A 21,081-nucleotide genomic window follows, 5' to 3' on the forward strand; every position below is an offset into this window, starting at 1 on the left:
TTACATCAAGTATCAGTTGACTCCTTTTCTGGATAAAAAGTTACAGGACCTTGAACAGCATTGACTGGGAGAAACACAGGTGGCACAAATCATATGAAGTACACAGGAAAGACTGGGCTGGGTATGGAGGAGCAAGACAATAGATAGAAGACTATAGTAACATGGAAGATTAATAAGGAGACAAACCAATCTCTGGAGCCTTTTATCCTTGTTACCAAACAATAAGTATTGAGTCCTTCAGGAAGTGGAAAAACAAAAATAGGCTAAGGACTTATACCTACCCACCCAATTGCGAAGTAGAAAGGAGTAAAAGAGATCCAGCAGCAAAAATGCAGAGAAAAGCAATTTTGCTCAGTGACTCCACAATGAAGTGCTGACCAGTGACACATGTGACCCAAATACAGAAAATTCCCAGATAGAAGAGGTAATGACTATGAAATTGGTAGGGCTGGGCAAATTGGCTATGTTCCCCCTAATTTCACTCTTTTTTGGTTTGTTTGTTTTGTGCGAGTTTTGCACAATTTTTGTCCATTTTTTTGGGGAGGGGTGTTAATAGAAAGAAGGTTATTTTTACAGTGAGGCATGTGGAAATTAGACAGACACTTTTCATGCATACTTTTGACCAGGAGAGGAATTGTGAATTTACAAGTAGGAATGCAGAAATCCAGCCAGGACCAGAAACAAGGTGCTGTAGTGGAGCCCTACAAAAGCTTCATAACATAACAGACTACATATAGGACAGGGGCAGCCATAACATCCTGAGTTCTATTTCTCTTCCAATGCCTGGCCTAAATAATACTTTGCACTTTACAAACAAAAGGGGAAACTGAGGCGGAGAGGTTAGGTGACTTATCAAAGATCACACAATAAATCATTAATGAAATCCAGTAATTCTGCTCTTTGTCCTAAACCTAATCCACTTGACCACAGCGCATCCAAAGCAAGCCACTTGATGTCACTGGGAACTATGGGTGCTTGACATCTTTCAAAAACCAGTCTATTAGCCTTTCTAAGCAGAGGAAGGAGAGAACAATAGCATACACAAGCAATCCCTGCAGTTCACTGGCTCCCCATTTAGTAGCAGATCCAACTCAGCTTCCTGGTCCTCATTTTCAAAGCTCTAAATGGGTTGACACTTGACTCCTGAGGAGCTGTCTTTCCCCGCGTCTCCCTGCCTTGCCTTATGTTTACCACATCTTATCATAACTTAGGGCCTGATGCAAAGGCCACAGAAGTTAATGGAGAGACTTCCATTGACTTCAAGTGGCTTTGGATCAGGCTCATAGACATGTAAATCATGGTGATTACAATTTAAGATATCATCCACACTTTCAACAATATAAAAAGAAATATTAAAAGAAAGATTTTGCAGCGTTTGCCTTCTTCTAGACCTAACAGATGTTCTTCATCTCGAACTTTTGATATTGTAAGCTATGCTGGATGAATATATAATTACAAAGCATAGCAGTGATACCTTAGATCCTCACTCCCATGGCATTGGATTCTCTTTTCAGTGGAGAGAATTATTATAGCAAGTTATTACCAGAAAACAGAAAAGCTTTCTAAACAGATTGTGGATTTTTAGCAAAGGCTCTCTGATGCAAAGGTAAAGGGACATCCACCCCCATGCTTCCTGACACTAAGGGCAAGCTTCAGGCAAAAATAGCTGCATACAAATGAAAACACTGCCCTAAAATAAATGAATTTTAACCTATGTCTTGGTTCTGTTGTATATGGGAAGAGAATGACCATATGGCCAGGGATTGCTCAGTCCTAGAGAATTCTATACTCAAAGTTGTGAACGAAAAGTATAAGCAGTTAAGAGAAAAGTGAGTCATGGAGGATGCCACATAGGCATTAGTACCCCAAGCCTTAAAACCTGTTAGGACTCATGGTGTGGAAAGAAATAGGAGCCTCTGAGACAAGCATTCAAGTGAATGATTCCATAGAAAAGATGAGGAGAGACACTTACTAGTTGGAGGAAAACCAACATTCCCTGCAGGGGGGAAAATGCCAAGAGTCTGCTTAATTTGTATGAAAAACTAAGAAATAAATTGTTGTAACAACCTAAAGCCAAGGCAAATGTTCTAAAGAGGTGTTTGGGCTTCAGTGTGCTGCAGAGCTCTCTGCTCAACTGTACTGTGTAAATATATTTTAGAAACTATGTGCTAAACAATATTGAATTAGCTTTTATAAGGCCCATTTATTTATATACCCTACCTCCAGACTGTCCCCCAAATTAATAGGTTTTTTTAGAAATATTAGGGGGACATTTTATGCCCTATCTGGCTTATGCTTATTCAAAATTATGAAACTATGGCTGAAGATATGTTCATCTTCATTACAACAAACACTACTGATAGGTAATTTAAACAAAGAAATTCCATTCCTCATGACTGAAAAGAATAATGTGTGGGACTGGTCAATGGTCCTGGAATGAAATGTGCCTGAGCACACTGGAAAATAATTTTATTTGCTAATGGGAAGGGAAGAACAATCCAGGAAAACAGATCTTCCAATGCTTTACAGTTACTAATGGAAAACTGCATATTATATATTATATATATAGAATAAAATTTAAGAGCCACAACAATATTTAGAGAGAGAGAGAGAGAGAGAGAGAGAGAGCGCTCCAGATTTTTATTTTTATTTAGAAACAAATTTTAAAGGTATTTAACCATCTGAAAAATGCGGGCAGATGCTTAAAGGGATTTTCGAAAGTTTCTAGGGTTAACTCACACTTGACTCAAATGTGTTAGGAGCTCTAGTAACCTGCATGAAACTTAAAGGGAGAAAAGGCTGAACTTGCTGAAGGGAAGAGGCACCAGGAAGTTAGTCTGTGTGCACATGGCTGGAATGTTGGCTGTAATTACAGCACCAGTGTAAACAGTTCTCTTAACCAAGAAGCCAGTATTGCTTTAGAAAGATGGAATCCCCTCATGTCACTGCCCAGCACGTAGTAGATGAGACAGGGTCCTTGGTGCTTTGAAAATCCCTCTACAGGTTTATCTGCATTGTTAAAGTGCCTAAATACATTTAAATATCTGTTTTCAGTTGATAGGATGTGTCTATTTTATACTCTAGGCATTCACACAACATAAGAACCCAGAAAATATTAAAGAGCAATTATAATACTTCCTCACACAACCAAACTGGACTAACAAAACAACACACTCCCTTCTTGAAAGATCAGGAGGGCTGGGTGCCTGACTTGAGACCCTGGGGTCTGATTTACAGAAGCGTTGAACTCTCACAGCCTTAACTGAAGTCAATGGGAGCCATACTTTGAACATATAATGTGTTATATAATGCTAAGTACTCTGAAAAATCAGGTCCTTGACATCTCAAATTGGGCACACAAAGTTAGTGAACACTTTTGATCTTATTCTCTCTGTGGCTCAGTTCCTGATCAGTAAAATTGGCATTATATCTTATCATCTAACAGGGGTGTCATGAAAATACATTCAATAATATCTTTGAATCCCACAAATTCTACAGTGAGCAACACCCTCAAAAAGCCCCTGAGGACATTAATAATTCTGTTTTCAGAACAGGGTTTGAACAGTGTGCAGTAAATAAGGCCCAGGGCCATACAGTGAACACTGATGAAAAAACAAAATATTGAATAGCTGCTCCTTAAGTGAGCATGGTCCATTCTGTGCACTGAATAAGGCGGGGTCCTCCGGAAAAAAGAGTATGTGATCATGTTATTAAAGAGTGCATCATAATGCATATGCACAAAGGGGCCAAATTAAGATTGCATGAGCAACCTTAATTCTGGCATTTCCAAGCTTTTGGCAGCTTGACTTTGAAACCTTAATAATGTTCTTTTTATGGAGTTTATTTGTGTATAATATTGCATAGCTTTTTCTACACAGATGCAGGGCAATATTCACAGCTGGTGCCTGTGTTAGGAAAAAGAAGCAAAACAACAAATCTCTCCAAAGGATATAATACCAAGTACTATGGATAATACAAGCTCCAGTTCATGAAGTGAATACCAATGGAAAGTTGAAGACATTAGAGCTTTGCAAAGCTAAGAGAACACAAAATTAAGAGACAGATAATTGGAGGAGTATGGTAGTATATTGAACCAGCTTCAGATCTTCTGGGAATGTCTCAAATTGAGAGACTTCATTTTTGATTTCAGATTCTGTTTTCTCAAACAGAAATTTCTCTTTGCTTCAACACCTTCTTATATGTCTGCTTTAGTATAGTGTCTTGTAGCCATGTTTTTAGTCTAATACTAAGAAGTTCCTTGTAAACAAGAGGCACATCAAAGAAAGTTTATGCCATATCTTGAAATCATTAGTCAAACATAGTCCCCGGAGCCAGTGGTCAAAAATGAATTACTCTTTCAAAGCTCACGGTCCCAACTATAGGAAATAGACCTCCTACATAGGTAATTACAGTGGGAAAATATGTTATTAAATTGGGGGGAGGGGGAGATTTGTTTGTGCTCATGCTTGATAACATAAGAAATAGCTTGCTCATAATTCTCTTTTGTTCAATATTGGTGGTTACATTTTAAAGAACTAAGAAGTATTCCTAACATTGCTCAGTCAGGCTATGTATGGATGTTAATTCTTATATACATTAATCTTTTACAAATATCTTAACTGATTCACTAAAAACACTGCACTCATGAGACAGACCTGGTGATGGGTTAAGTCAGTCCTGAATAGAAATTTATTGTGACCACTTTAAAATGAGTTGATTAATGCTTTAGCTAGTGTGTTCTTTTTAGTCTCACTTCTGCTTGTGAGGCACCACAGACAAAGCCCAACAAAGGACCAGCAGAGCTATTTCTGCAAGGATAACTACTGAAGCCAGAATTGTCAGCTTTTTCCCAAGGAAGATCATAACTGTGCCCTGGCCAAGTAATGAATTCTCAACAAATGCATGATAAACTGGAGACATCCAGAAGCAAGATATGGGTCAGAGAATAATGAATTTGTTGTGCAGAAAGTAAATATAGTCAGCAGCATTATACAAATACTCAATCAGAAGCAGAGAGTAGGAAACATGATAATATGAGATTAAAAAAAACACTGGGAAGTCTAACTTTTTGTCATAATAAAACCCACTACTTTGAAAGAGAATTCTATTTAACCCACTTAGATGATTCATTCAGTGATAAAAAAGGACTTATGAAAAGGCCTCTTTGCCATTAACTGTATGGTAGGAAATGTACTACATCAGAAGAAAAACTTTTCCTTTGCTGAGGACTGAAATGCTAGGAAAACATTGACTATGCATGTGGCACTGCACATACATTCATATAAATTACTTTTATCTTAATTTTATTGATATAATTGTGAAATATGTTTCTCAAGAATATGAGTGTTGAACAGATGTTTCAGGCTTCATTTTTAGTATTATTGTATTCCATTAAAATCTATTCTCTTTGGCAATTTTGTATTATAACCTGAGTCAGGTTCGGTGAGAAATGTTTTATTCACCACTCAGCTGCATTATAGACTTAGAATTTTTTGGAGAGAAATTCAAGATACAAGGAATTCTTTTATGCAGGTTTCCTTTAGTGAATGCATATTTTTCAAACTCTGATATTTGCCTCTTTTAAAAAAGGCTGCATATACTTTGCTATTCCCTCTGCTTCTATTTGCTTATTCTATTTTTAATTGGACACTCGTATAAATAGATTAGACCTGAACTTGTTTTTAATTTCCTGTGTGCTTTGTCATATTAAATTGGGTTACCTTGCATCATGCTACAATCTGGCACGATACAAATGAACACAAAATGGCATAACATGTTATAAATTTAGAGAGCATAAAAATACTTTGACCACGAAAAATAATTCTGTTTTATTGAATGTGAATAAGGTGGTGGGAAATGTCCTCCACCTGGATAGTTCTAATATATATTTTGGGTTGTTAGCCAATGCTAGACTTGAGCTCTGAGAAGAAAGTTTCTCATTTTGTTTAATCTCTGCAAGCTGGGACTTCTCAAAAGTGCTAAGGAAGCAGATACAAATTTTCAAAGCTTTAAATAAATAAAAAAAGAGACACAACTGAGAAAGTGGACCTTGAAAGTCAGAGGTCCTAATTCCAGAGGATATGGCATACAATACTGGCAATGGATTAAAGACCATGTGCAGTCAGAAGACTGATGTTGTAATCATGACACTGTGCTGTTCTTTATTTATTCTCTCAAAACATTATTATGTCAAGTTTGGAGTACACTTTGGAAAAAAGATCTCCATGCTTCTAACATTTGGTTTAATGAGTTCCTCTATACCAGGCCACTATATGTTGTGTACATTCTCCTGACAAAGGATGTTTTCAAACTGAAAATCATGTACCAGTTTCATCTCAGCCAGCTCAAGGGCATGGCCATTATGACTGAATATTTTACTTGTGCACCCAAGCCATGGGACATGAGAAATGTGCACACAGGTGTTAATGCATACAAAACCAAGCACACATTAAAGGTTACTGATTTCAAGTTCATTTGAAAATCTGACCTTACAAGTAGACCTCAGTTCTCCATTCTTTGTCTTTAGTGACTTGAATTAGAGAATCTGCCTTTAATACTAATAGGTGGAGTCAGTTGTTCTTCTCATAGAAGAAATGACAATCTGAAAAGCAGTGCAACTGGTCAAATGAAATAATGATGCCTGATAGTACTTCCAGTAAGGATCATAAAGAGTGCATTAAGTTTCTGTGGGGGAATGATTCTTCTGCCCTTTAGCATCAAAGGATGGATTGCCTGGAAATTTGTTTTAATGTTCAGCCCTGGCTCTATATATAGTTAAACTCTCTCTCCAAGCTGCTACGTGTATCTGTCCACAAACCTTCATTAAAGGTATCTTTCAAGAAGTTATGAATACTGTGTGTGGAAATTGTATTTCTTATCATTCGTCTTTAGATAACTTCCAAAATAAGAACGTTATTCATTTGGCTTAGCCCTCACGTACTGACCACTACTTACTGAATATCAGAAGGGCATTGATTTTCTGAATAATAGGCTTTTCTATTCAGTATTTCAGTCTCCAAAGCTATGATGATGTGGATGATACTGAGCATTTAGGTCCTGATCCTACCACTGATGTGAAAAAAAGTTTTTTCACTAGATTCAATGACAGCAAGATTGAGCCCTTAGATGGACAACAGACCATAGTGGAGTGGATCCAAGTTTGCACATAAACATACATCAATTAGTCCTTAATTCAGCAAAAAATATATCTTGAAAACAAACTCCGTGACAGTATAGGAATCTTTCCTCCTCTCCTCCTTGATTAATGGTCATGAATAAAAAACTATACTAACCTGAAGGCCAGGTCTACATAAACCATAGATGGACACACCATTCTTTTACCTACTGAATGGACTGACTGTCTTCCAATTCAAACAGGAAGCTAAAAGATTTAATTTCACAGTCCCCCTTCTTTTGCAAAGCAGATTAAATAATTGCTTTTGGTGTCTGCATTTTCCCAGATGCATTTAATTTCAGTTCAACCCATTGATTATATACTTTAAATAAATGGCAATGGGAATTGCTGAGAATTCTGCTCAATTACATTTCCAATCACTATCTACCTAGATATTTATGCCATGCTTATTATAATGGCATATGAATGTCTTGGATTGAAGTATCTCTGAAGCCCATTTCTTGCATTAAGTGACATACCAATTTCCAATATAGATGACCATTGCATGTAGTTAAACCAAACTCTGGCAAGTCTCTTTGAGACTTGTATCAAAGCCACCATTGATGCATCCTTGCACAATTAAATTGTGACCCTTTGCTGTACTCCTTGCATGATCACTTTTCCAAGATATGCTCTATTTCAGTGACCTTGCATATCTAACTCTCCAGACAAGATGGAATTCCTGCCCAGTGATTTCAGTAGCTGTGTATCAATGTACAAATATCAAGTGAAAGTGAACTTAAAATGCACGTGTTAATCAAAGGATGGGTGGCAGGGTAGGAATGTTTCTGGAACAATGATTGGTAATTGTGCCAAGTTCTTCCCAATCCCTCTCAGTTTTGCTCCTAGTTATTTTAAGTGAACCCCATTTACTTCCAGAGTAAAACCTATTTGGAAGGTTTATTTCTAGGTGAACAAAGTATTTAATCTGAGGATCATTCTGGTGCTTTTTATAAAGTCCCAAGTCAGCAGATGTAACGTTAATGAAACATGAAGAGTCAACATTAATTAGAGGTAATGAAAAATTTGAATAGCTATGTATCTATGACACCCTGCCTTCACTAATTAATGAGTGCACTGTTGCACTTTTCTTTACACCACGTGCCAAAAAGTAGTGGAAAGAGATAATAGGTATTGCTTTTATAGTTATAGCCGCAAATGTTCTATAGATAAAAGTGTTCCCTTGCGGATTTTCCTCATTCGAGTTGGTATGCAAATACTTACTCTGACTAATGCTGGAAAATTTTAAGCAGGCATATACAATTTTAGAAATGTGATTACTCATTGTAAATTACAGCTGTATTAAATTCTATGCATTTGTCTATGAATTCACAATGTTCTAGTTATATTGATCCCAGTTCAATTGGACACACTCATTTTCCCCTTTTTGTTTATCTTTACTTCCTGCTTTTTTGGCACTATACATTTCACATTTCATTTTCTCTTCTCTAGGTGTATGCTGGACACACACATAAATGCACCCATTCACTTGTCCTACCTGGTTGCTTTTTCCACAGGTTTTCTTTAGTTGAGTTGTGATGATACCTTACAATACAAAACAAGACAAAAATAATTCAATTTTTGAACAGATTTTCTTCTACATAACCATTAATCTAACCGTGGGAGATGCAGACTTGCAACTCCCATTAGAGGAGTAGTAGCTGTTCAGAAACTCTCATAAATTAGGCCATGGTTTATATTAGAATCAATTTACAATTCAAGACAGGACTGGATAACTGTGGTTCTATGAAAACACAGTGCCAATTTTAATATTTACTTAAAAAAAGAAATACCTTGTTACACCCATATTTTTTCTTCAGAATAATTATGTAAAAAATTGGATCAAAACCTTTCTAGCTAAGGTTTAATAAGAGCACTACTGACAACACACACAAAAGTGAAGGAAAAAACTGAGAAAAGCAAATTGAAATTCCATCAGACTTCCAGGAATATTAATATCACCACCAGACGCAAATAAAACTCCATATACAAGCATTTCTTTCTCTCACAAGGGCACATAATAGAAAAGAGAGGACAAGATTTCATTATAATCTTCAGTTCTAAGCCAGAGTGGCACATACTGTTACTAGACTTTCGCATGAAGCATTTTCTGCCATTTGTTAGAACCATTTTTGAAATGTGGGTGACGAAGCAATTTGCTAGCACCTGCTTTTTGCATAAAGTAGGGTTGCTGCAAGCAATTTCCATTCACAATTCGAATGAGATGGCAACAGAAGAATCCCTTCTACTCCCAAAGTCACATGGCCTATTAGATTTAAACCAGAATTGGGAGCTAGAAGATATGTGGATTCTATACCCACCTTAGTCATTTTCTATGCAGTTACCTAGCATTTTTATTATTTAGCTGGTAAATATCATTAGCCATATTTTACACAGATAAAAATGAGATGTAACTTGCCTAAGCTCACATAATTAGTCTGGGCCAGAACTATTGATAAGCACTCAGGTTTTGAAAACTTTGCACTTATGGTCTAAGGCTAGGCACCTAAATGAAAAGGTGTCTATTTTTCAGTACTTGCAAGTCCCACTAAAATCAATGGGAGTTGTGAATGCTCTTTTATGTGCTTAGATGTAGCTACTTCAAGTTTGAAATGTTTGCCTATATCAGCTCTTTGACTGAGCTCTTGTCTTTTTCTAATCCACTAGACTGCAGGCCCCTAAGACAAGTCACAACTTCTGTTTTTTACTTTCCCCATCTAAAAACATACCTAAGGACCCTGTGACATTGAACCACATAATGTTTTATGAAAATATGCTTATGAGTGTGAATATAATGTAACTGGAATATGCTTCATGCAAAAGGTATCTTTACAAAGTTTATGCTCTGAGTGTGTTCATCCTATTTGTTTGCATTTCTATGGCCTTGGCTCCACTTGAGAATTCACAGCGCTGCCACGGCAGCACTGTGAAGCATGAGTATAGTCACACCACCAGGGCTGCGAGAGCTCTCTCGCAGCGCTGCAAGTACTCCACCTCTCCAAAGGGAATAGCGTGCAGCGCTGCAGGCGCTGATTACACTGGCGCTTTACAGCGCTGCACTCGCTGCGCTCGGGGGGGGGGGGCATTTTCACACCCCTGAGCGCAGCAAGTTGCAGCGCTGTACAGTACCAGTGTAGCCAAGGCCTATGTCTGAAGTTAGGGAAATAAGATATAAACATGCATTACTGATGTAAACCCATTAAGTGGAAGCTATTAAGGGTGCTTCAGAATCAATGACCTGTAAATGGCTATGTTTACTTGCAAACCTTCCTGGGTACCTGTGGGCCAGCACTGGAAGAATGGAGGCCGGGTCTCACAGGATATGTGAACATGTCACCTGATACTGGAATCCATCTTAAACCTGGTGCTTTTCCATTTAGAAGGAGCGGTGGGGATCCAGAGAGACAAAAGATTCCCACCTTGTGCCAAAGCTATAAAAAGGGGTGGAATAGAACAAAGGGGGCTGCCAATCATGAGAACACCCCTAGATTTCATCTAAGATGTCTGCTGGAACTACCAAGGACTATACCAGGGGAAAGGATTGGGCCCTGACTAGGAAGGATCTAGTCTGGCAAAGAAGCTTATTGGAACATCTCTGAGGGTGAGATGTTACCTGTAATCAGTTTCTTAATGTATTAGGCTTAGACTTGTGTGTTTTTGCTTTATTTTGCTTGGTGACTTACTTTGTTCTGTTTGTTATTACTTGAAACCACTTAAATCCTACTTTTTATACTTAATAAAATCACTTTTGTTTATTGGTAAACCCAGAGTAAGTGATTAATACCTGGGGGAGCAAAGAGTTGTGCATATCTCTCTATCAGTGATATACAGAGCAGACAATTTATGAGTTTACCCTGTATAAGCTTTATACACCAGTAAAATTGATGTATTTGGAGTTTGGATCCCATTGGGAACTGGGTGTCTGGGTGATGGAGATAGGTGACTTGCTGAGCAGTTTTTGGTTAAAGGTTGCAGCTTTGGGGGCTTGGACCAAACCTGGGTCTGTGTTGCAGCAGGCTAGTGTGTCTGGATCAACAAGGCAGGGTTCTGAAATCCCAAGCTGGAAGGGAAAATGGGCTCAGAAGTAATCTCAGCACGTCAGGTGACAGTCCCAAGGCGATCTCTGTGACCGAACCCGTCACAGATCCAATGTCCACATAATTTAAATGCTGTGTTTCCCATAAGGAAAATCCAAACATAACACTTCCCCTATTTTAGAGACTAGGAAACTGAGGAGTTGTCTACACTTGCACTGTACAAGCAACTTTCTTGCTCAGGGATGTGAAAAAACAACCCACTGAGCACAGGGAGTCTCAGAGCTGTAAAGCGCCAGTGTAGACAGTGCACCCGTGCTGGGAGGGCCATGCCAGTGGAGGGGCCAGAGGGCTCCATGAGCTGTTCGCGCCCACAGACTCTGCCCCCACAGTTCCTATTGGCTGTGATTCCTGGCCAATGGAAGCTGCGCAGTCTGCGCTTGTGGTGGGGGCAGCACGTGGACCCCTCGGCTGCCTGGGAGCTGCAGGGACACATGGAGATGGTAGGAGCCCCTGCCAGCCCTGCCAACCTTCCCCAGCACCCACAGTGCCCCCAGACTGCACCCCCACAAGCACCTGCAGCCCCCCACCCAATTTTTATTTAGGGGTATATAGTAAAAATCATGGACAGGTCAGGGGCCATGAATTTTTGTTTACTGCCGTGACCTGTCCATGACTTTTACAAAAATACCGTGACTAAAACATAGCTTTAGTCATGCTTCATGGGCTTCTGAGATGAGTTTTAGATCAGAGGCAGAGGGACCTGCAGAGCCAGAGGAGAACACAGTGACAGAGGGGCTAAAAAGACCCCAGGCCAGAGCACACAGCAAAGCAACTGGGGGAGATCCTCAGGCCAGAGTCAGACCTGCTCTGGGATGGATCCAGGGAATGGATTGGAGAGGAAGCAGCACTACAGCTGGAACCATAGTCATGCAAGATGCCACTTCCAACTTTAAGAATGAGGAGTACTTGTGGCACCTTAGAGACTAAAATGTATTTGAGCATAAGCTTTTGTTGGCTAAAACTCACTTCATTGGATGCATGCAGTGGAAAATACAGTGGGAAGATGTATATACACAGAGGACATGAAAAAATGGGTGTTGCAATACTAACTATAACGAGAGTAATCAGTTAAGGTGGGCTACTATCAGCAGGAGAAAAAAAAGCTTTTGTAGTGATAATCAGGATGGCCCATTTCCAACAGTTGACAAGAAGGTGTGAGTAACAGTAGCGGGAAAAATTAGCATGGGGAAATAGGTTTTACTTTCTGTAATGACTCATCCACTCCCAGTCTTTATTCAAGCCTAATTTAATGGTGTCCAGTTTGCAAATTAATTCCAATTTTGCAGTTTCTCATTGGAGTCTGTTTTTGAAGTTTTTTTGTTGGAGGATTGCGACTTTGAGGTCTGTAATTGAGTGACTGTAAAGGGGGGTGGGGGAGGAATGCTCAGTGGTTTGAGCATTGGCCTGCTAAACCCAGGGTTGTGAGTTCAATCCTTGAGGGGGAATCTGGGGCAAAATCAGTACTTGGTCCTGCTAGTGGAGGCAGGGGGCTGGACTCAATGACCTTTCAAGGTCCCTTCCAGTTCTAGGAGATGGGATATCTCCATTTATTATTATTATTATTAAAAAGACCAGGGAGGTTGAAGTGTTTTCCAACTGTTTTTTGAATGTTATAATTCTTCACATCTGATTTGTGTCCATTTATTCTTTTGCATAGAGACTGTCTGGCCAATGTACATGGCAGAGGGCATTGCTGGCACATGATGGCATATATCACATTGGTAGATGTGCAGGTGAACGAGCTTCTGATAGTGTGGCTGATGGGATTAGGTCCTATGATGGTGTCTCCTGAATAGATATGTGGACAGAGTTGGTAAAGGGCTTTGTTGCAGTGATAGGTTCCTGGGTTAGTGTTTTTGTTGTGTGGTGTGTGGTTGCTAGTATTTGCTTCAGGTTGTGGGGCAGTCTGTAAGCGAGGACTGGCCTGTCTCCCAAGTTCTGTGAGAGTGAGGGAGCGTCCTTCAGGATAGGTTGTAGATCCTTGATGATGCGCTGGAGAGGTTTTAGTTGGGGGCTGAAGGTGATGGCTAGTGGCGTTCTGTTACTTTCTTTGTTGGGCCTGTCCTGTAGTAGGTGACTTCTGGGTACTCTTCTGGCTCTGTCAATCTGTTTCTTCACTTCAGCGGGTGGGTACTGTAGTTGTAAGAATGCTTGATAGAGATCGTGTAGGTGTTTGTCTCTGTCTTAGGGGTTAGAGCAAATGCGGTTGTATCTTAGAGCTTGGCTGTAGACAATGGATTGTGTGGTGTGGTCTCGATGAAAGCTGGAGGCATGTAGGTAAGTATAGCGGTCAGTAGGTTTCTGGTATAGGGTGTTTTCTATGTGATCATCGCTTATTAGCACTGTAGTGTCCAGGAAGAGGATCTCTTGTGTGGACTGGTCCAGGCTGAGGTTGATGGTGGGATGGAAATTGTTGAACAAAGGGGCAATACGATTTTAATCTCCCTCCCATGGCTTGGGCTCTAGTCCTGCTACTGGATCAGGGAGGTCAACTCATGCACACTTGCAGAACCCCATTTAAGACATAAACTGGCCTTACATCACAAATAGAAGTGCTGCCAACAGAGTCCCTCGCTTGGCTGGCCACACACACCCCTGTAAAAATGTTGTCTTTGCAACATGGCACATAATAGAATTGCAGGCACAAAATTAAAGCCACCATTTCAAAATTTGGCAGTGTATATTTCAGAGTTATGCGACCGAATCAAATGTACTCTACAGCAGCAGTTTCTTCAAGCAAAGCGAAGCACCTGGAACCAGCTTACAGTTGTCCCAGTTCCCATGTCTCCTGTTAGTAGTATCGATAAGATGGCACAGAATGTAGGTTAGGAGGATATCATTTTACTTTGTGAGAATTGAGCCCTGAACAATTAAAGCAGAGCTGTTGGAGTAAGCAGTGTGTACAACAGAAGTGATAGAGGTTAAATATTCGATGGAACAGTGTCAAAACATCACATTAGTATGTTGCCCCTGCTACACAGCTTTTCTGAGAAACGTATAGGCTCCGCAGCAGTATTTCAGTAGCACTAGCTGAATAGATATAAGAATGCTAGTCAAACTGGTGATCAGAAAAATCTGTATGGAATTGAGCATAGGAGATAAGTGAAGGAAAAGTGTAAACACTTACAATGGATGATTCTAAAAGGTTTCAGAGGGGTAGCCATGTAGTCTGTATTAGTAAAAACAACGAGAAGTCCTTGTGGCACCTTAGAGACAAACAAATTTATTTGCACATAAGCTTTTGTGGGATATAACCCACTTCATCAAATGCATGGAGTGGAAAATACAGTAAGCAGGTATAAATATACAGCACATGAAAAGATGGGAATTGCCTTATCAAGTGGGGGATCAGTGCTAATGAGGCCAGTTCAATTATGGTGGATGTAGCCCATGCCCAACATTTTGAGATTTCCTTCTAAGGCAACAATGCAAATTTAAAGCCCACCTAACATGAGGACATCTTGTTACCTCCCACTCTCACCCCAGGATATTTCCTAAGCAGTCTTCCTATGGCCCTACTTGCTTTACCAGCATTTGAGTCTCTCACTTTTTGGCCAAGGGAACAAAGACCTCTGTCTTCTCCATTTATTTCCATTAATAGCTTAACTAGAAGTAGAAGTGGGTTGAGGGTAGATTTGTACAAAGCTTACTGGGCTTGTTAAGAACCTGGTCATGCTCTCATTGTAGTCAGTGGCAGTTTGGGAAGAGGATCAGACTTTAATGCTCCAATTCTGCAGTCAGATCTGCTTCTGCAGCATTCATTGGCAGCAGACAGGGAGAACATTTTCAAACGGTGGTTTCCTGATTTTGTGTCTGCAGTTCAGTGTGGGTAACCATTTACTCTTGCAAATAACTTTAGCAAATATGAATCAGACCCACTGTAATAAAGACATTTTTTACAGGGGGGGATGCATGAAGAAGTCTCCTTTGGCAGCACTCATTTCTGGGTCAGAAAGTTGTCATTTCATATCCCGCCACAGACCTTTGGGGCCTATCCAAAGCTAACACTACAATCCACTGTGTGTTGTCCTTTGGATGAGACAGGTTAAACTCAGGTTCATTGCTGCAGTGGAAGCAGAAGCAGTGCCAGGGTTTTTGGCGCCCTAGCCGGGGGTCCTTCCGTGCTCCTGGCCGTCGTCGGCAATTCTGCGGCGGGGGGGTCCTTCTGCGCTCCCAGTCTTCGGGGCACTTCGGCGGCGGGTCCTGGAGTGAGTGAAGGACCTGCCGCCGAATTGCCGCCCCCCCAAATCCTGGTGCCCTAGGCTACCGCCTAGGTTGCCTAAATGGAAGCGCCGGCCCTGAGTGGAAGCAGAAGATCTCATGAAATATTGGGAAAACAGATAGGGATAACCAATGCTTCCTGGCCAGCATTCCCTCTGTCAGTGCAATATGACTCCAATATACCTTCTGTCAACGCAAACATGTCCTGATGCTAAAATCTATTTTATCAGCTATTGCCCCATATCACAGACATCATCTGGCTGATCAGAGCTAGAAAGAACTCTTTCCATACCCCATCAATATTTTCCTACTTAAACCAGTCATTTCACTGTAACATCCTCACTCAGTACCTACTTCTACACAGAACTAATGTGTGAGTACTGCCCCTTCCCCCTAGTCACTCCACTATGCACAATGGTGTCAAGCTGTTGGAAAGCCATAAAGAAGACACTGTGTATCACTTACCTGATCCCTCATTACACTTGTGTTTCCCTATAGCCACAGAGAGGAGTCATTCTTTGAATTGAGAACAATCACCATTCTTTTTGACCGCATGCTGACTCCTCTCCTTCATTTCTCTCCCTTTTCCACGGGATCCTTTTCTGGAAGGGTGGGGATAATCCCAAAACATGAGGAAACCCCCAATCATACATAATTAGACACAAAATTCACACATGGTGGGATTTTCAAGCTATCTTAAGTAATTTAGGCACACAAATCCATTCACTTCAATTGGACGTATGGTCCTAAGCGACTTAGTAAGCTGTGAAAAATAATTAAAGAATACTTACTAAACTCCCCTTTGCCTTTCTTCCAAAAAACACTCAGAATGAAAAAACTATCACTCAGTAGGTTTTTCGCTATTGAAAAGTACCCATTTGTCCTACCACCTTTCTATAAACTTCTTCCCATATCCTCATAAGTTTGCTTCCCCCTATCTGTGCCTAGAAGAGAATGTGTGAAGTCCAGAGTGCTCATCACACAATTGAGATTCAGTGTATAGTAATATACACTGTATAGTAAACTCCTTGCTCACTATACATTAATAGAATGGATACTGATTCAGAAGGACAGACAAACTTCTGTTCATTTTTGTAGGTTGCTGTTGGAAACCAAATAGGGTTCCTAGTTACTTTAGTACCATTTGGGGTACTTTTGGGCTTGATCCTGCAATCATTTGGAGTGGAGAGAGCTCCACACTTCACAGTGATGTTCTGTCTTTACAGATTGGTGCTGTAAGTTAGAAGTATTACCAAGTGATGTTTCAGAAGAAGTGCATAATGCATATTCTAGGCATGTTTATTACTCTGCTTATATTACAACAATATTTGTGTAGGTTACACCTCAATAGAAGATGCACTTCCAGAAATGATGTATCAAATCTGAATAAAATAGCTTGCCAATTATTGATTTCTCTCAGGCAGAGCCAGGGGTGCTAGAACAATTTTTATAGTACGGGTGCTGACAGCCATTGAACCAAATCCTAAACACTATATATGATGGAAACCACTTCAAGCCAAGGGGTGCAGCAGCACCCCCAACATCTCTAGTTCCAGTACCTATGAGTTAAATCAGCTACTAAAGCTAAATCCACAAGAATAAATGTGTCACTCTACTTGCCAAAATTTCTTCCCTTGTCCCTGACTGGGCATGTGTATGGAAATGTGGCAGTGAGAACTAAATATTGACACACACACACTAGCAATCGTATATTAAAACTCGCCGTACCATGCTCTATTTCAGGGGTAGGCAACCTTTCAGAAGCAGTGCGCTGACTCTTCATTTATTTACTTAAATTTAAGAAGAACAGGAGTACTTGTGGCACCTTAGAGACTAACAAATTTATTAGAGCATAAGCTTTCGTGGACTACAGCCCACTTCTTCGGATGCATATAGAATGGAACATATATTGAGGAGATATATATACACACATACAGAGAGCATAAACAGGTGGGAGTTGTCTTACCAACTCTGAGAGGCCAATTAATTAAGAGAAAAAAAACTTTTGAAGTGATAATCAAGCTAGCCGAGTACAGACAGTTTGATAAGAAGTGTGAGAGTACTTACAAGGGGAGATAGAGTCAATGTTTGTAATGGCTCAGCCATTCCCAGTCCTTCTTTTTTTCTCTTAATTAATTGGCCTCTCAGAGTTGGTAAGACAACTCCCACCTGTTTATGCTCTCTGTATGTGTGTATATATATCTCCTCAATATATGTTCCATTCTATATGCATCCGAAGAAGTGGGCTGTAGTCCACGAAAGCTTATGCTCTAATAAATTTGTTAGTCTCTAAGGTGCCACAAGTACTCCTGTTCTTCTTTTTGCGGATACAGACTAACACGGCTGTTACTCTGAAACCTTAAATTTAAGGTTTCGCGTGCCGGTAATACATTTTACCATTTTTTAGAAGGTCTCTCTCTATAAGTCTATATATTATATAACTAAACTATTGTTGTATGTAAAGTAAACAAGGTTTTAAAAATATTTAAAAAGCTCAATTTAAAATTAAATTAAAGTGCTGATCTTACGCCACCAGCCTGCTCAGCTCGCTGCCAGCCTAGCGTTCTGTTCACCTAGACTGGCAGCGGGCTGAGTGGGGCCTGACCTCTGAAGCTCCCCACGCCCCCAGAAGGCTGGATGTGTGGGGGGCTTCAGAGGTCAGGGCAGAGGGTTGGGGGTGTGTGGAGGTGCAGGGCAGAAGGCTGGGGGTGTGGGGGGCTTCAGAGGTCAGGGCAGAGGGCTGGAGGTGTAGGGGGGTGCAGGGAAGAAGGCTGGGGGTGGGGTGGGTCAGGGCAGAGGGCTGGGTGTTGGGGGGGAGGGCAGAGGGCTGGAGGTGTGTGGAGGTGCAGGGCAGCAGGCTGGAGGTGTGTGGAGGTGCAGGGCAGAGGGCTGGGGTGCTCAGCTTGTGGGGGTGCTCCCAGCCTCCTGCCCTCTGCCCTGAGCGGCTCATGTCAGGGGGCTGGAAGGGATATGTCCTGTTCCACCCCCTGCCCCAAGGCCCGGCCCTACCTCTTCTCTGCCTCCTTTACCCAGGGCTGGCTTTAGCAAGGGGCTGCCGTGTGCTGGCTGGAGCTCTGGCCGGGAGAGCAGGGCCACGGGGCTTTTGCAAAGCAGCGAGCACGCTGCCACTCCTCCCCGCTCCCTTTGCAAGGGCTGGCACAGGGAAGGAGAGGAGGAGGGGCAGGAGATCAGGCTGCACCACAGCTGGGGGAAGAAGCGGGGGAGACAGTGAGCTTGGTTGCTGCAGGACGGAGTTTCTGCCTCCTGTCCCAGCAGGGGAGAGCGGTGGGCGGGGGGGCTGAGTGCAGCTGGGGGTCGGAACCGCAGCAGGCAGCCACATGCCATTCAACATCGGCTTGCGTGCCGTATTTGGCATGCGTGCCGTAGGTTGCCGACCCCTGCTCTATTTAATAAGAAATCAAGATCTGTCAATATCAAGAGGCAAAGTATGTAATGACGTTTCCTTTTTGCCCTACTGCAAAACTCGACAGAGTAAATTTTAGTGTAACAAACACTCACTCTTAATGTCTGCTGAGATCTGGTGCACCAGGTTCCAATTACGAGAAGGTAATTTATATTTGCTCATCCTAACCAGTGTCGATTTAAAACATTCAGACATCTCTCTAGCCTCAGTAGAGACTGTTATGCTTGAAGGATAGACAAGGCAAAGAGAACAAGCTTGCTGAACATGCCATTTGAAAGATTTATATTTTAATACCTCTGTATTTCCACAGTCTGTTATATGTTCATCAGAAGCTGAGGAACAAAATAGCAGTTACTTTACTTCCCTCCTGCCTGCAGGTATACAGCAACACATTAAGTTGATATGTCAGTTCTTATCCCACCAGGTACCCTTATCATTCCAGATTATTTATTTATATAGATCATGTTTTTCCCAGCAAGATGTTGATGTAGCATGACTGCCTTTCCAGTTTGTAAAAAGGTATAATTGCTAAATGGACCCAAGTATTGATAAAGCTCTGCTCCTTACATGACAGCAAATTTGCCACAGGAGGGTGTCTGTAGTGATGAATCATAAAGATTAAGCAGCAGGTTCTCTGATTTTCACCCCCGTGACATTTTTTCCTCCAGTTTTCGATGTTTGATGTGCTAAGCTGCTTTATTATGAAATTTCACAACTGAGGAAGAAAAAGTTCTTCGGGGCAGTTTGGCTGAGTGATGTGGAAAAGCAATCAGAATTCTGAGGAAGAGATAAAATAATGGACCCAACCAAAACAGCTAAGAGAGGAAATGAAGTTCTTGAACCCTATGTAGTAATTTACAAAATGCATGGTGGGAATAGAACACTACCAAACAGTAGTAGACACTTACTTTGCAATGGTATAAATGACCGGAGTAGAGCAGTGAAGAATCAGGCCCAATATTTCTCCAACTGTAATGGAGAGTCTATATGTTCCTCTTTCATATGGCTGTTCAGAATCCAAAAGACCCATGACATTTGGTACTAAGTTATGCTAATTTCCATACAGAATAATGCTTTAATCTCAGAGATTGTCTTGACCAGGATAAAAAGATTTATTTTTAGAACATGTTAGCCAGTATGTTCTAAATAACTTGTTCTAAAACTCCAGCGTAGCAAAGCAAGTTGTGCTTTAGGGTGTGCCCAGCCAATCAATTTGCCATATCTTCCCTAGAGTATGATCATGTTAGTTTAGCATGTTCTAGCTAACGTATTCTAAAACAACAAATAAATAATCATCAAAACCAAAACCAAGCTTTTCCCCCAATCAAGACAAACCCATAGTCATAACAGAGGGCTTGGCCATTTTCTATGCCTATATAAAATGTATTTAAGTGCCAGCCAATAGGATCCTAGTGAGGAGGGCTTTAAACTAGGTTCGACGGGGACAGGTGAGCAAAGCCCACAGGTAAGTGGGGAACATGGAGACCGGGGAAATGAGTCGGAAACAAGAGGGAGTGTGGGCTATATTGGCAGAGAGAAAGGAGAGTCAGGAAAAAACTGGGAGGAAAGATCAAACCAGTATTTTAGATGCCTATATACAAATGCGAGAAGTATGGGGAATAAGCAGGAAGAACTGGAAGTGCTAATAAATAAATACAACTATGACATTGTTGGCATCACTGAAACTTGGTGGGATAATACACATGATTGGAATGTTGGTGTGGATGGGTACAGCTTGCTCAGGAAGGATAGACAGGGGAAAAAGGGAGGAGGTGTTGCCTTATATATTAAAAATGTACACACTTGGACAGAGGTAGAGATGGACATAGGAGACGGAAGTGTTGAGAGTCTCTGGGTTAGGCTTAAAGGGGCAAAAAACAAGGGAGATGTCATGCTAGGCGTCTACTACAGGCCACCTAACCAGGTGGAAGAGGTGGATGAGGCTTTTTTCAAGCAACTAACAAAATCATCCAAAGCCCAAGACTTGGTGGTGATGGGGGACTTCAACTATCCGGATATATGTTGGGAAAATAACACAGCGGGGAACAGACTATCCAACAAATTCTTGGACTGCATTGGAGACAACTTTTTATTTCAGAAGGTTGAAAAAGCTACTAGGGGGGAAGCTGTTCTAGACTTGATTTTAACAAATAGGGAGGAACTCG

The 21,081-nt window shown here is 41.0% G+C and overlaps 1 long non-coding RNA gene across 1 annotated transcript; it reads right to left on the reverse strand.

The window, feature by feature from the left end:
- Window positions 1-14,502: 14,502 nt before the first annotated feature.
- LOC128842796 (uncharacterized) lies at window positions 14,503-18,602 on the reverse strand. The gene is made up of 3 exons (XR_008446119.1): window positions 18,502-18,602; window positions 15,958-16,094; window positions 14,503-15,569 (listed from the first exon to the last, which is right to left on the reverse strand). It is a non-coding gene; the product is annotated as an uncharacterized LOC128842796 (long non-coding RNA).
- Window positions 18,603-21,081: the final 2,479 nt, after the last annotated feature.

This window comes from Malaclemys terrapin, chromosome 9 (genome assembly GCF_027887155.1).
Source record: "Malaclemys terrapin pileata isolate rMalTer1 chromosome 9, rMalTer1.hap1, whole genome shotgun sequence".
Taxonomy (NCBI): Eukaryota; Metazoa; Chordata; order Testudines; family Emydidae; genus Malaclemys; species Malaclemys terrapin.